The 17,013-nt window shown below is 43.7% G+C and overlaps 1 non-coding gene across 1 annotated transcript; it reads left to right on the top strand.

Annotated features, from left to right (window-relative positions):
* Nucleotides 1–2,256: 2,256 nt before the first annotated feature.
* Nucleotides 2,257–2,331, top strand: Trnas-cga (transfer RNA serine (anticodon CGA)). Its single transcript has one exon. It is a non-coding gene; the product is annotated as a tRNA-Ser (tRNA).
* The last annotated feature ends 14,682 nt before the right edge of the window (nt 2,332–17,013 follow it).

Here is a 17,013-nt window from a genome sequence, read left to right as displayed (position 1 = left end):
CACCTGAAACGTGATGTCTATTCCAATTTCACGCCAGTCTTGTAAGAGAGGCGCTAGTAGTGCCACTATGAGGATGCAAATCAGATTTGCTTTAAATACCCTCTGTAGCGGTCGTGAGCGATGTTACCTTTGAGATTGGACGTGGTGAGTTGAAGTTAGTCAAGAATGAGTTTAAGGGAACCAAGACGCAGTTACCAACGTCTCAGTGGTCCAGAATGAGATTTCCACTCTGCAGCGGAGTGTGCGCTGATATGAAACTTCCTGACAGATTAAAACTGTGTGCCTGACCGAGACTCGAACTCGGAACCTTTGCCTTTCGCGGGCAAGTGCTCTACCAACTGAGCTACCCAAGCACTACTCACACCCCGTCCTCCCAGCTTTACTTCCGCCAGTACCTCGTCTCCTACTTTCCAAACTTCACAGAAGCGAACCTGCAGAACTAGCACTCCTGGAAGAAAGATATTGCGCAGACATGGGTTAGCCACAGCCTGGGGGATATTTCCAGAATGTGATTTTCACTCTGCAGCGGAGTCTGCGCTGATATGAAACATTTCTCTTGGACGACACCTTCTTTCCGTTGACGAATTTCTGCTTAAAAACTGGTTAGCCAGTACAAACAAAATAACCTAAGTGTAATTATATGAGTAAGACTAAAAATGATGTGTTCATTAATGTTAACACTAATTATGTATACATATCCAGTAAATTGATTCGTTCCACATCATTTCGACAAAAGAATCGTTCGAATGATCTATGGAACGTGTAACTAACTGACTAACTAACTAACTAAGTAATAATTTTTTGCACATCCGTTTATTTGCACTCTTGTTGGACACCGTCGTTCGGGATACCTTTATGCATACAACTTTAACTGTTCTCTTCGCGTCCCTCTGCATCCTCCATAACGAAGTAGAATATCTTGTTTCTTTTGGTTTGTGGAAAACGTTTATATTTTTCCAACTAACCAGCACTCGACACACGTGAACAATACAGACATAATAAAAGCTATATTTCCTATGTGCCCTCTTTATCCCAAGACCGCTCTGTTCCTCCTTATCGAACGTCATGTATTTCCTTGTTTATGTATAAAATCAAGAAATTCCGCATCAGACAGCAGTTGGTTTCATGTTCAAAACAGATAATTCCTAAGGTCTAAATATTGTAATTACTTCAAAACTACTAATCGCATTCTGGAGATGAAATGTCATGGAATTTATCTCTTTTAGAACATGCAGCTGAAATTACTATAGTGCCATTTGAAAAAGCATAGAGAAACCTCTAACACTGTAATTAATATAGCTATGAAAAGAAACTATATGTCGTTTAGTAACGACTTCCTCACAGTTAATCCGAGTGAAAAGAGACTTACAAGATAGTAAATTACACCTGAAATATTTGAGGTGAACAGCTTAGCTAAATCACCCTGTATATGTACATTGTTACCTTGTTTACAGATTTTGCGTGCACGAAGACAGTTTCCCGAAACCGGAAAACTGCTGTAATTACTCCACGTCATAACAGAATGGGTCAAACAAGACATAAATGAACCATAGAACGATCAACTTCGTTACATAATTTATAACCACACAGAGACAAACGTACAACGACAGAAAAAATCGCTACACCAACAAGGGGTTGTGCGACATAAACAAAAATTGGTAGGCGTGTTTCTACACCTGAAACGTGATGTCTATTCCAATTTCACGCCAGTCTTGTAAGAGAGGCGCTAGTAGTGCCACTATGAGGATGCAAATCAGATTTGCTTTAAATACCCTCTGTAGCGGTCGTGAGCGATGTTACCTTTGAGATTGGACGTGGTGAGTTGAAGTTAGTCAAGAATGAGTTTAAGGGAACCAAGACGCAGTTACCAACGTCTCAGTGGTCCAGAATGAGATTTCCACTCTGCAGCGGAGTGTGCGCTGATATGAAACTTCCTGACAGATTAAAACTGTGTGCCTGACCGAGACTCGAACTCGGGACCTTTGCCTTTCGCGGGCAAAGGTCCCGAGTTCGAGTCTCGGTCCGGCACACAGTTTTAATCTGCCAGGAAGTTTCATATCACCGCACACTCCGCTGCTGAGTGGAAATCTCATTCTGGAAACATTCCCCCAGGCTGTGGCTAACCCATGTCTGCGCAATATCTTTTCCTCCAGGAGTGCTAGTTCTGCAGGTTCGCAGGAGAGCTTCTGTGAAGTTTGGAAAGTAGGAGACGAGGTACTGGCGGAAGTAAAACTGTGAGGACGGGGTGTGAGTTGTGCTTGGGTAGCTCAGTTGGTAGAGCAATTGCCCGCGAAAGGCAAAGGTCCCGAGTTCGAGTCTCGGTCCGACACACAGTTTTAACCTGCCAGGAAGTTTAACATCTCAGTGAGTTCTAACGAGGTTGTGTAGTAGGGCGCCGGCCGGGGTGGCCGAGCGGTTCTAGGCGCTACAGTCTGGAACCGCGCGACCGCTACGGTCGCAGGTTCGAATCCTGCCTCGGGCATGGATGTGTGTGATGTCCTTAGGTTAGTTAGGTTTAAGTAGTTCTAAGTTCTAGGGGACTGATGACCTTAGAAGTTAAGTCCCATAGTGCTCAGAGCCATTTTGTAGTAGGGCTACGAGAAGCTGTATGATCCTTCTGCGACACCGCAGAAAAACTTCGCAAGAAATTAGCCATTGCACATGATTAGTGGCAGCGGGGGTCACGAGAATGTACAGTTGCTAGAAGACTGGGCTCTGGACGGCCACGTGTCACTACTGAGAAGGAAGACCATCATGTTCGGCATATGGCTCTGGCGAATCGTACTGCATTTAAAGCAGCAATTTATAGGTTACTTTAAGGACAGCTCAGAGCCAGACGCCCTATAGTGTGCATTCTACTAACATCAAACCGCCTCCATTTGCTACTTGAGTGGTGTCAAGCGAGAGCTAACGGGATGGCATGGTGGAGGTCTGTTGAGTTTCCTGATGAAAGCCGGTTCTGCCTCGGTGCGAGTGATGGCCGCGTGTTGGTTAGAAGGAGGTCAGTTGAGGGTCAGGAACAACCTGTCTGTGTGCTAGACTCACTGGACCTACACCTGGAGTTATGGTGTGGGGTGTGATTTCATATGACAATAGGAGCACTGTCGTGGTTATCTCACGCACCTTGATTGTAAATTTTAACGTCAATCTGGTGAATCGAGTTGTTGTGTTGCCATTCATGAACAGCATTGCAGGGGGTGTTTTCCAACAGTATAACGCCCGCCCACATACCGTTTTAGTAACCCAACATGCTCTACAGAATGCTGACATGTTGGCTTGGCCTGCTCGATAGCCAGAACTGTCTCCAATCGAGCACATATGGGAAATTATCGGACCACAAAATCACAAACAGCATTAACCGTCCCTGTATTGAGTGGTTAATTGCAAAAAGCATGGAACTCCACCCCACAAACTGACATCTGGCACCTATACAACACAATATTGCACGTTTGTATGCTTGCATTCAACATTCTTGCGGTTACACCAGTTATTAATGTACCAGCACTTCATATTTGCAGTGGTTTAACTCATGCTTGCATTAACTTGTGATCTTTCAATTTTAATCATTTAAATATGTTACCTAGACAAATGTATTCCCGAAATTCCATTACTCTACATTAATTATTTTTTGGTGTTACAATTTTTTCCGTCAGTGTATTTTAATCTTGCAAAAGCACAAGCTTGCTTTGAAAGTGACTGTGGCACAAACGGCCCCTTATAAATGGCAGAGGAAACTATAGAACAGAGCAATGAATACGATTTACCAGTGGATTAATAGATTTTGAGGTAGTTTATGACTCTGTTTCAACTAAATCTGTTCCAACAGCGTATAGGTTCAAATGGCTCTGAGCACTATGGGACTTAACATCTGAGGTCATCAGTCCCCTAGAACTTAGAACTACTTAAATCTAACTGACCTAAGGACATCACACACATCCATGCCCGAGGCAGGATTCGAACCTGCGACCGCAGCGGTCGCGCGGTTCCAGACTGCAGCACCTAGAACCGCCCTGTCACACGGCCGGCCAACAGCGTATAGATTCAACATATGTTAGTATACTGAAGAAGGTAAGTAGGAGAGTAACGGGGTTTCTCGTACATCCCTCAGCCGTGTGTTCACGTCTCGAAGTCCGTGCGTTGAGACCTAACGAGGTCCTTTTTGCCATTGTTGATTGATTGATGACCTCACTTCCAGATGATGGAATAGATGTCATGCGTTAATAATACGATAAAATTAATTTGGGCAAGCCACCGTCATCCGAAATAATAACAGACAGAATGTATCAGGAGCGTCAGTTCCGAGAAGCCAAATACTCGCCATACCACATTCGACAATATGAAGTCATTCCACCACCGGTGAATACTGGGAGCAGGCGACTAACTCGTACTGTATGAGCCGAGCTGTGTGTGCGTCATCACCAGGCTAACCTGCAGTGAGATAAGGTGGGCAAGCATGCTGTGGGATGACACATGGGACGTACGACAAAGGAGAGGCGTGGCGCTGCCGCTTAGATCACAACCGAGACGACATGTCACGCCCAAGCCGGGAACACCGAGCGAGGTGGCGCAGTGGTTAGACACTGGACTCGCATTCGGAAGGACGACGGTTCAATCCCGCGTCCGGCCATCCTGATTTAGGTTTTCCGTGATTTCCCTAAATCACTCCAGGCAAATGCCGGGCCCGCATCTCGTGGTCGTGCGGTAGCGTTCTCGCTTCCCACGCCCGGGTTCCCGGGTTCGATTCCCGGCGGGGTCAGGGATTTTCTCTGCCTCGTGATGGCTGGGTGTTGTGTGCTGTCCTTAGGTTAGTTAGGTTTAAGTAGTTCTAAGTTCTAGGGGACTTATGACCACAGCAGTTGAGTCCCATAGTGCTCAGAGCCATTTGCAAATGCCGGGATGGTTCCTCTGAAAGGGCACGGCCGACTTCCTTCCCCATCCTTCCCTAATCCGATGAGACCGATGACCACGCTGTCTGGTCTCCTTCCCCAAACCAACCAACCAACCAAGCCGGGAACAGGCAAAGCCAGTCGCGTGGAGCACTCAGACTTCGGAAGCTCCACTATAGGGCTACGCGTCATCTGAGTGCGTGCTTTGCTACTTTTCGAAGCATTTTACTTATTGGTTTCTGTCGCAGCAATCACTCGAGATCCATCATTTCAAAGTACCGCAACGAACGATGAACAACTCTGTACCACATTTACACTCTAAGAAGGGGACCTTCCATACTGTAAATCACGGATTTTGATGCGCTTCAAATATGCTGTAGAGGCACTTTCCCTGAGTACCTGGCTATCCGGGTTTTTAGCGGCGTGCCTTCGGTTTTGAGAAAATCGATTTTAAAGTCCATTGTCCGCTTTGTTGTACATTCTTAACATTAACATAGCGGTAAAGGTTCCCAGTTACCCCAGTGGAGGTACCGTGTTCGGATCCTGCTCGTGTACCCTTTTTTTTCAAAATAGACCGAATTTTTCAATTTTATTTCAAAGAATATCAACAAACAGCGTAAGGTGTGCGAAATTATAAAGATATATTCAGTTAATAACTTTTTTCAAATATTCATTCCGTTTGTGGTTCGCATCATATTCTCCTAGTTCATCTTCTTCATTGAAATCTATCAATTCGTCATCAATAATGATCTGTCTTTCGACCAAGAGATCCTGGATTGCGATACATATCTCATCGCCAATTGCAACGGAATTGGTAGAGATCACGCTAGGCGGTGCATTCGGTACGAGACTCAAATCGCGGAGTAGATTTTCGGCGTATTTAATGGCATTTGTGATTTCGCCTCTTGATTCTTCGTTCCTCTACTTGTGGATCTTCCTCTGGCTGCACTACTGCAGAAACGCTTGGTTCTCCCATTTCGCCAGAATTTTTCTAACACACGGCGCTAGAGTCGCTTTGCGAGCAACTGACGCTGTAGATAGATGCGAACGTAAAGGAATACAACTCGCATCCTCATTGGCCTAGCAGCTGGGGTTCCCGTAAGGCTAACGGTATTCACGGGAGAGGGGACGATAATGTGCGGAGATAGATTTCAGGTACTACAAGAAGCGACCGTTGTACGAGCATTTAGAACTCCAACTGCGAACCACAAACGGAATGAATATTTGAAAAAATTAATAACTGAATGCATCTTTATAATTTCGCACACCTTACACTGTTTGTTGATATTCTTTGAAGTAAAACTAAAAAATTCGGTAGACTTTGAAAGAAAAAAAAAAAAAAAGTACACGAGCAGGATTCAAACACGGTACGTCCAGTGCGGTAGTCGTGAACCTTTACCGCTGCGCTACGCTGACTTGTTCGACATATACGTAATGTTACGGATATACAAAGCCCGCAATGAACTTCAAAATCGATTTTCTCAAAGACAAAGGCCCGTCGCTAAAAAAAAAAAAAAACCGGATAGCCAGTTACTCAGGGTAAGTACCTCTACAAAATATTTGAAGCGCATCAAAATCCGTGATTTGCAGTATGGAGGGTCTCTTTGTAAGACAAGAAAGAAGAAACGTATCACGTAGGAATTATCAGATTGGAACGGAACTCTATAGATGTGATGTACATGTACAGACCATTTAATGACAATAATTGCGGGAAAAAATGGATAATTTTTTTCAGGAGAAAGAGCTTCACAAATTGAGCAAGTCACTAACGCGTTGGTCCACGTCTGACCCTCAGGCAAGCAGTTATTCGGCTTGGCTTGTTGGATGTCCTCCTGAGGGATATCGTACCACATTCTATCCAAATGGAGCGTTAGATCGTCAAAATACCAACATGGTTGGCGGATCCAGTCCATAATGCTCCAAACATTCTCAACTGGGGAGAGAGCCGGCGTTCCTGATCAAGTTAGAGTTTGGCAAGCACAAAGACAAGCAGTAGAAACTTTGGTCGCGCGCGGGTTGACAATATATTGCTGAAATGTAAACCCAGGATGACTTGCCATGAAGGGTAACAAAACGAGGCGTAAAATATAGTCGACGTACCGCTGCGTTGTAAGGGTGCCGCGGATTGACAACCAATGCTGTCCTGTTATGGAAAGAAATAGCGCCCAAGTCCATCACTCCTGGTTATCGGGCCGTACGGTAGGCAACAGTCAGGTTGACATTTCAGCGCTGTCTGGGGCGCCTTCACACACTTCTTCGGTCTGGAATCATACACTACTGGCCATTAAAATTGCTACACCACGAAGATGACGTGCTTCAGACGCGAAATTTAACCGGCAGGTAGAAGATGCTGTGATATGCAAATGATTAGCTTTTCAGAGCATTCACACAAGGTTGGCGCCGGTGGCGACACCTACAACGTGCTGACATGAGGAAAGTTTCCAACCGTTTTCTCATACACAAACAGCAGTTGACCGGCGTTGCCTGGTGAAACGTTGTTATCATGCCTCGTGTAAGGAGGAGAAATGCGTACCATCACGTTTCCGACCCTGATAAAGGTCGGATTGCAGCCTATCGCGATTGCAGTTTATCGTATCGCGACATTGCTGCTCGCGTTGGTCGAGATCCAATGACTGTCAGCAGAATATGGAATCGGTGGGTTCAGGAGGATAAGACGAACGCCGTGCTGGATCCCAAAGGCCTCGTATCACTAGCAGTCGAGATGACAGGCATCTTATCCGCATGGCTGTAACGGATCGTGCAGCCACGTCTCTATCCCTGAGTCAACAAAAGGGGACGTTTGCAAGACAACAACCATCTGCACGAACAGTTCGACGACGTTTGCAGCAGCATGGACTATCAGCTCGGAGACCTTGGCTACGGTTACCCTTGACACTGCATCACAGACAGTAGCGTCTGAGATGGTGTACTCAACGACGAACATGAGTGCACGAATGACAAAACGTCATTTTTTCGGATGAATCCAGGTTCTGTTTACAGCATCATGATGGTCGCATCCGTGTTTGGCGACATCGCGGTGAACGCACATTGGAAGCGTGTATTCGTCATCGCCATACTGGCGTATCACCCGGCGTGATGGTATGGGGTGCTATTGGTTACACGTCTCGGTTACTTCTTGTTCGCATTGACGGCACTTTGAACAGTGGACGTTACATTTCAGATGTGTTACGACCCGTGGCTCTACGCTTGATTAGATCCCTGCGAAACCTTACATTTCAGCAGGATAATGCACGACCGCATGTTGCAGGTCCTGTACGGGCCTTTCTGGATACAGAAAATGTTAGATTGCTGTCCTGGCCAGCACATTCTCCAGATCTCACACCAACTGAAAACGTCTGGTCAATGGTGGCCGAGCAACTGGCTCGTCACAATACGCCAGTCACTACTCTTGATGAACTATGGTATCGTGTTGAAGCTGCATGGGCAGCTGTACCTGTACATGCCATCCAAGCTCTATTTGACTCAGTGCCCAGGAGTATCAAGGCCGTTATTACGGCCAGAGGTGGTTGTTCTGGGTACTGATTTCTCAGGATCTATGCATCCAGCCGGCCGCGGTGGTCTAGCGGTTCTGGCGCTGCAGTCCGGAACCGCGGGACTGCTACGTTCGCAGGTTCGAATCCTGCCTCGGGCATGGGTGTGTGTGATGTCCTTAGGTTAGTTAGGTTTAAGTAGTTCTAAGTTCTAGGGGACTTATGACCTAAGATGTTGAGTCCCATAGTGCTCAGAGCCATTTGAACCATTTTTCTATGCACCCAAATTGCGTGAAAATGTAATCACATGTTAGTTCTAGTATAATATAGTTGTCCAATGAATACCCGTTTACCATCTGCATTTCTTCTTGGTGTAGCAATTTTGTTGGCCAGTAGTGTAGTTACTGCAATAGACTTGTCTTCAGTGACGAGTACCGCTTTGAACTGAGTACCGATGGCTAGCGAAGTACAAGAGGTTTGGAGCTAATGTCTGGACTGCTAAAGTTCGTTCTATGGAAACCTCACCATTGATGGCATATCATCAGTAATTTCACAGTACTCACTGAATAGATATTTGTGCTCGTGTTTGAACATTACATGACCTGACGAACTTTTTGGTTCCCAGAAACTACAGTAATTACTAACTAAGCAGATCATTCTTGGCTGACCGAATCCATCACGACAACGATCGTCATTGTTGAGTTGGTATAAAAAGATGTGAAATTTCGAAGTTTTCACGAGTCTCAGTTAGGAACTCTGAACTTGAAAATAAATGGCAAACGTCTTTGTAGTCAACTGGAAATCCTATCAAGACCTTTATTTCCCTGTTAACTAGCTACAAAAGACGTTTAACATAGTTTCAAGTGACAGGGTGTGCATGTATTTAAAATGTAAATGCTATGATAGAAAGTTTTATGACAGAGATTCGAACCCAGCACGTAATCTGATTGTAAACTAAGTAAAATCAAATGTTAGCTATCAGTTTTTTCGCCAATAGCGAGATGTCTGAAACTGAAATGACGATACCATTTTTTTTTCCTTTTTTGACGTTTGACGTTAAGTGTCAACTATTCGTTCACCAGCAATGAGTGTTGACACGTATGAGCAGAAATATCGGCAACTATCGTTACTGGGAATAAAACACGAAGATACGTTAAAATGAAAATTATTATTCACCAGTAGTTTAGTGTGCACTTGCTATGGCTTGAAATGAAGTTATGATTATTTTGTGCTGGACCGGGGATAGAACCCAGATACGCGATTTTCGTCAAGACCTAGAGGAGTTCGCAGCTAGGGGAAAACAACGAAATGATCGAACTAAATAGTTCCGAGAGTGTCAAACACCGTGAAAGAGGATTCGAATCCAAGTTCAGCACCAAAAGCTTCAGCATCTCAAGTTGAAATAAAATAGGAGTCCTGTGACCTTAAATAATCGTTGGTCCATTAAACAAAATAAAATTTCTGGTCCAAGAAAGCTTGCTGGCGACAGATTTTCTGTTTGCGGCGACTTCACGACTGTATGCAACACTGTAAGTATTTGAATGCTACAATTACATTCTCCTCCTAAATTAAAAATTCTTCGTTTACAACAAAAAAATTGTGTAAATGACAGGATTCGAACCTAACAAACTCAGATTACAAACTTAACGCTTCCAGAATGAGATTTTCACTCTGCAGCGGAGTGTGCGCTGATATGAAACTTTCTGGCAGATTAAAACTGTGTGCCCGACCAAGACTCGAACTCGGGACCTTTGCCTTTCGCGGGCAAGTGCTCTACCAACTGAGCTACCGAAGCACGACTCACGCCCGGTACTCACAGCACACAGGAGACGAGGTACTGGCAAAAGTAAAGCTGTGAGTACCGGGCGTGAGTCGTGCTTCGGTAGCTCAGTTGGTAGAGCACTTGCTCGCGAAAGGCAAAGGTCCCGAGTTCGAGTCTTGGTCGGGCACACAGTTTTAATCTGCCAGAAAGTTTCAAACTTAACGCTTATAGCACTATGCCAGCTTTCTCCTTGGATGTGGTGCTGTTACCATCTTGTGGTGTTATAAGCAGGGTAGCACAGTTGACTAAAACATTCGATAGCAGTGATGATGATGTTTGGTTTGTGGGCGCTCAACTGTGCGGTCATCAGCACCCGTACAAAGTCCTCCTTTTTACACAGCCCAGTCTAGTCACTGTCACGAACGATGATGATGATGAAATGACAAGGACAACACAAATACCCAATCCCTGCGCAGAAAAAAATCCCCATCCCGACCAGCAATCGGACCTGGGACCCTGTGATCCAGAAGCATCAACGTTAGCCACTGTTATTTTTTTATCTCATTTCGTTCGTTATTGTTCGTTCTGTTTGTTCGAGGCGGACGTCCCATGACGCTTGTTCAAGTTCATCGTTGATCCAGTAACTCAGTTGTTAATTAATTAATTTATTTATTCATTTTAATTACAGAGGGCGGCTAAACCCTCTGACCGAAAACACTGAGCTACCGTGCCGGCGACACTAAACCACAAGCTGCGGACATTCGATAGCACTAACAACGTATCCTGAATCACTAAATTTCACTTTTAATCTCTGAAAATGCTGTCTTTATTTGTGAGTATGATGTTTGGGGCAAAACACATTTCCAAGACATTTGGAATAATACTTTAGAGGAACTTATTTACGAAATCTTTTTGAAAGCATGTAGTCAGCAATGAATTTGACCTGTCTCTCCACCCCACCTTATATAGTACTTCGTTCCCTCTTGTTTTGTCAGTTGGTTCTTACTTGCGTCAAGGCAATTTATCACAGCTGGAGGAATTTGATGATAGTCTCATACTTGCGCTTTATGAAGATGGACACTGTATCAACGCCATTCCCCGTACCCTAGGACACAGTGAACCTATGATCCATCTCTGGGTGAAGAGGATGGCGGAGGAAGGCTACGTCAGTCATCTTCCTAGCTCTGGACGTCCACGGACTATCACGGAGCATCAAGACATTATTCTCCACTGCAGTGATGAAGATCCTTTCAGGACAAACACAGAAATTAGGAACATCCTTCATCTAAGTGTGAGCAGACCCACTATACGTCGTCGTCTCAACGAGAAAGGCAGGTATCGACGTCAAAGAAAAGCTGAAAAAGCAGCGTAAGGCTGGCAGTGCAAACAAAACAATAATTTGTCCTAAAAAAAGTTTTTTCCCTAGTAATACATTAGACTCAGTATTGCGTTGAGTTTGCATCCTCCTCTACAACAGCATTTTGCTACTGGAGGGCCAAGGTTTCCGGATGAATCTGTTATTCTGCAACATGACTTCCCACATATCATGAACTGCTTCAGACAATCGTGTCTTGGTTATTCGTGTAGGTCTTCTACTCATAATAACTTTCTACACGTCTGTCCATACGTGCTCTATAAGAGAAAGGTCAGCACCTTTACGAGGCCAGTCCAACAGGTCAAAATAGCCATTCATTTGAAACCAGAGTTTTAGACAATTCGCTGAGTCGATTGGGGATCGATCATGCTGGAAGATTATTCCCCCTTCCGAAAATCTGTCACAAACAGAAGGAAGTATCATGCTCTCCAATATTTTGCAGTAATCGCTAGAAATGGAAGGTGCAGTTCCCGCTAGACGCCGCGACCGTCTGCTGATGTCCATCCCCAAACCGTGGCAGAAGTTCATCCACACCTTTGTCTTTGCTGGACATATTTCATGTCGAATATCTGTCTTCTAGGACTATATACATGGACCGAACCATTTGGTGCAGTAGAAGATACCTTCTCGTCCGCAAATACAATTTTGTGTTTGGACTCAGTATGAAAGCGGCTTCTTTCTCTACACCAGTGCGAAATTTGATCTGGCAATCTTAAGTTGCTCCTTCAGCATTTCTTTGATGTCCATACCTTCCTTTCTCGTTGAGAAACAATGTAAAGTTGATCTGCTTACACTTAGCTGATGGATGTGTAAGGTGTCAGGCAAATCCAACACCTTCCATGAAAACCCTGACATGATCAACAAATCCAGTAGTATGTCACATAGCTGCGAATAAAACGTGACATTAAATTAACCAAAGTAATACGAGTAACGAGTGAGCAAATGGAATACCACAGACTAACACAAGAATGCCTAAATGCATGTCATACCTTCCTACCATGAGACAGACGCAGTTTCGAGGGGAGAAACGAGAACAGAAGCCGAGAGCAGAGCCGTGTTAAGCTACAAGGCCGTACGATAAGGGACGGACACCCACGTCACCAGATAACCGACAGGACCACCCCCCAGCCCATGTTAAAAGCTAGAGCCCTCCAGAAGAACAGTATAGATCTTACGATAACACTAAAAGGGCCACACCAGCTGCAAGTTTTAGCGTGAGACTTTCTCGCGTCTCTGTTACGTTGAAAACGTTAAAAACATTGCGTCACCACGAAAAGTAACCGACAGGACCAGCCCCCAGGCCATGTTAAAAGATAGAGCCCTCCAGAAGAACAGTATAGATCTTACGATAACACTAAAAGGGCCACACCAGCTGCAAGTTTTAGCGTGAGACTTTTTCGCGTCTCTGTTACGTTGCAAACTTTAAAAACATAGCCCCACCACAAAAAGTATAACGTTTCTCATTGGATAGACAGAATTTTTGTAGGCAGAGCTTAAGGTTAACATTGAGACCCTGATTGGTCAGATGAAAACACAGCCAGAGAGTTTTTTTTAAACCAACTTCGGTAAATTGTAGTAAAGAGAAGTTAGAAAAGAGTTGTTTCCGAGACGGCAAGGTGAGCGGACCTGTGCTGACCGCCGCCCCCTGACGAACACCGACAAGGTAATGAACGCACGCGATGCCACATTTTTGAGCGCATAAGGCGTCACTCAGAACTGCAGAAGTCTCATCTGTTACATCCTCTTTTTACGTAATACTAATGTCGATCGTCAATTGATGCTCATGGTATTCACATTTGCTACGTAAGTTAAAATCTGAAACGCGATGATTTTTCTGTTATATAATTATTGAGAAGACACATCAGCCACTGTAATTTACGACAAGTTAGATGAGTAATTAAAGATAATTGAGGATCACTGTAGACCATTTTGATAGTTTTCTCTTTTGTGAAACTTAATTTAAACCTAGATTATAAATGTTATATGGCATAGGTCATCCTTCGATACATTGTAGAACTTGGAAACCCATTCAGGGAATATTCGTTCACATTTTTGTTGAACGCAGTTCGTTTTTGTCATCTTGTATTAAAACATTTCCTTTTATCAATAGTGCAATTTATAAACAATGTTTTGTGAGTAGAATAAAATTTCCAATGGTAAACTTAACTGCTTTTTCGACATTATTTTACCAGCTAACTAAAAATAGGAAAGCCTTGAACCCCTTCCACTAAATTTAGTTAGTATTAAGATTCTTTTACAGGGAGTGCTGTGGAGCTGACGCTGAAATCATTTAGTATTTGGTTATATCATCGCTAGTCTCACTGAACTCTTCTGAACTCTACATGTCATGTGTGGTCTGGCGTCTCCTTACCAGCAACAGGTACCAGGTTCAAACTAGTCAATTCCCTAAAAAACACGCTCAGAGCGTCGTCGCGCGGAAGTAGTAGGGAGACACGACTTAGAATAACAGACACTACGCAGAATGTTAGAGAATGGCGACCCTGCCAGGATGGTAAAATACCATGATTGAAGGTCGACCACATGCCTAACTAGGTCAGAAAAATATCCTGTTGAAAAATTTTCGTAATAATATTTTTTTTTGAAAGGCATAAATAGTTGAAAACAGTAGCTGCAGCGATAGATAGTAACAAAGTATTCAATAGACAGTGAGACATTCTAGCAGAGACAATAGCATAATTAAGTTGTGAATTTTAATATTGTTACATTTAAGTTTTCTCTCCAATGCAAGCGCACAGGTGGCGGATACATCGTTGACAAGTTGGTTCTGACCCAATAAGTAAGTGAATGGATTGTCAGTCTTGGGTAAAATATGTGTCAAGTCGTGTGAACAAAAAGTTTATGAATCGCGTGAGATCGTATGAGCGCATGTTGACTCGAAGTAGGGCGCGTGAATTGCTTTTAAAACAGAAAATAAGGGATTCGGAAAGATTTGCAATGGCAGATCAAGACCTTGACCGAATTGAGGTAGAGACCCAGCATGAAAATGGACAGAGAATAGAGGACAGTACAACAGACGATGCAGTATCGCGAGAAATATGACATATAACGCACCATAACGAGGATAATGTACGTCAAGGCATAGAAAACGTAAGTCAGCATACGACAGAGGAGCAGGAAAGTAGAGAGACAGTCGATGAGGATTCTAATTTGCGTCTTGAACACGTAGAACCCATAGTACAAGTAATCAGAGCTCCCACACCACAGAGTACAAGGAATGTGAACAGAAACGTGTCACAGCACAGTTCAATGCAATCGGTTGCGAACCAACACTTGGGCGAAAACACAGAGCGTAGGACGTCGGAAGAAAGCGCAATAGGACCCACCAATCTGGCAGAATTATTACAGCAAATTACGGAAACCATGACAAGGCAAAATAAAGACATAGCGAACCAAATTCAAATTCAGAATGCAGAAACCACGAGACAAATGCGTGAGATTAAAGAACAAAACAAAAAAATTCAGTTACACCTAAGTCATATTGAAGACGAGGCAAAGAATCTCGAGTAGTGATAGGAAACTTAATAACAGGTCACAATCAATTGAGAACAGACATTTACAAGGTACAAGTGGACGTACAAACGGACTGATGACCACAGATGTTAAGTCCCATAGTGCTCAGAGCCATTTGACGTACAAACATTGCGTAATGACATTCAGGACGAGATCAAAACATTACGTAACAACACCCAGGGAGAAGTCAAGAAACTAGAGAAACAGATAAACGAAATTACTAGACAAGCAGCAGGTACAGCACGTGAAATTGTTGAAAACAGTGTGTTACACAAACGTATCACAAAAGCAGCGCTGAAAAGATATGATAACCGCATAGTCAAAATAGAAGCGCAAACGAAACGACAATTTCAGAAATTGCGAACAGAGTTGTTGCAAACCATTGAAGAGCGTAGTGAACAGGATCGAACAAGCGCAGAGTCTGCAACCACATCCGTATCTGTAACAGCACCGGAAAAACAAGCAATTCACGAAGATATTACGCATTTGCGATTCCAATCACAGGCGGAAACATGAAACCAGACAGTCTGCACAGCAACAAACACGTTTCGAAATTCTTGATGAACAAACGGCATCACAAACACATGCGGAACCACAAATGTATGTTTCAAGACAGTTTGGATCGTGCAATGAAGCAGCAAGGTTAGCCAGACAAGATACCGAACAAATACCTGACAATGGAAAGCCAGGTCGCGAAGAGTACAATGCAATGCATTCAGCTACACGTTCACAACGGATGGAAGAAAATTATTGCGTACCACTCCAACGATACTACGCAAGGGTAGGCGGAAGTTACAGTGGACAATGTCCAATGGATCTACCACAACCGGAAAGAACGACGGGAGAAATGATCAGAAACAAAAGTGGCGAAGAATCGCGAATTTCATGTGGAACTATGACGAAGTACGACAACGATCATTTCCTCACAGTCAGAAAATTTCAACACTTTCGAGAAGGAAACTCATTACATCCACGAACTTCTATTGATCAATTCCGAGTAGGATTACCAGAACACTGGACGCTAGCACACAAATTAGACTTTATATGTGCACACATGTCAGGAACAATCGCAGAAACCATGCAGAATGTTGCAGCGACATGCCGATCGTACGAAGATTTCAGAGAGAAGTTTCTCTCACGATATTGGTCCAGCGAAGCACAGAACAGAGTGAAGTACGAATTATTACAGAACCCATATTTTGAAAATTCAGGAGAGAAGAGTCCCGTGAAATTTTTCGAATTAATGGCAAAGAAAAATCAATACTTAGATGTACCATACAGTGACGGAGAGTTGATTAAATTATGCGCGATGAAGTTACCATTGAAATACCAGCAATCATTAGTAGGTCGCGGAGGCAATGACGTCGAAGCATTTAAAGGTATTCTAAGGGAACTAGAGTTCATATTTTCGGAAGATGACGCAAGAGAAAGACGAAGCGCACGTGAAAACGAAAGCAAAAAGCAGTGGAATCCACAAGACACAGTACGAAGAAACAATAATTACGAACCACGTGATAACTTCGCACCAAGAAACGACAATACATTTCAACAAAGAACCGGTTATGGATTTAGAAGAGAATATGGCAATAACTATAATACACCCAGGAATGGCAACAACTATTAGAGAGGGAATAACGACAACCGGAACGGGTATTGGAGCGTCAATAGACCGATAAATTATCAACAAAGAAACCAATATCAACAAGCAGAGCAAGAAAAGAGAATACGATGGAAGAGGTGGAGGTAAGACCACCAAACCCCGAAAAACGTTCGAATTGACAGCTAAGCGCCCATGCCAAAGAGAATGACGCACCGACCCAGGACAATTGCAGCACCTTGAACAGAGAAGTGAATACCTTATCACGAGAAGAGAAGAAGGAAGAAACAAATCCGCAGGGACCAGATGAAAACGAAGACAGGAAAATAACAATATCGTGTTGGGACAAAATTAATTGGGAGAATACTGAC

This window comes from Schistocerca cancellata, chromosome 4, assembly GCF_023864275.1.
Source record: "Schistocerca cancellata isolate TAMUIC-IGC-003103 chromosome 4, iqSchCanc2.1, whole genome shotgun sequence".
Classification (NCBI taxonomy): domain Eukaryota; kingdom Metazoa; phylum Arthropoda; class Insecta; order Orthoptera; family Acrididae; genus Schistocerca; species Schistocerca cancellata.
Note: the sequence above shows the minus strand (reverse complement) of the source record. Positions and strands in the feature narration are given on the sequence as shown.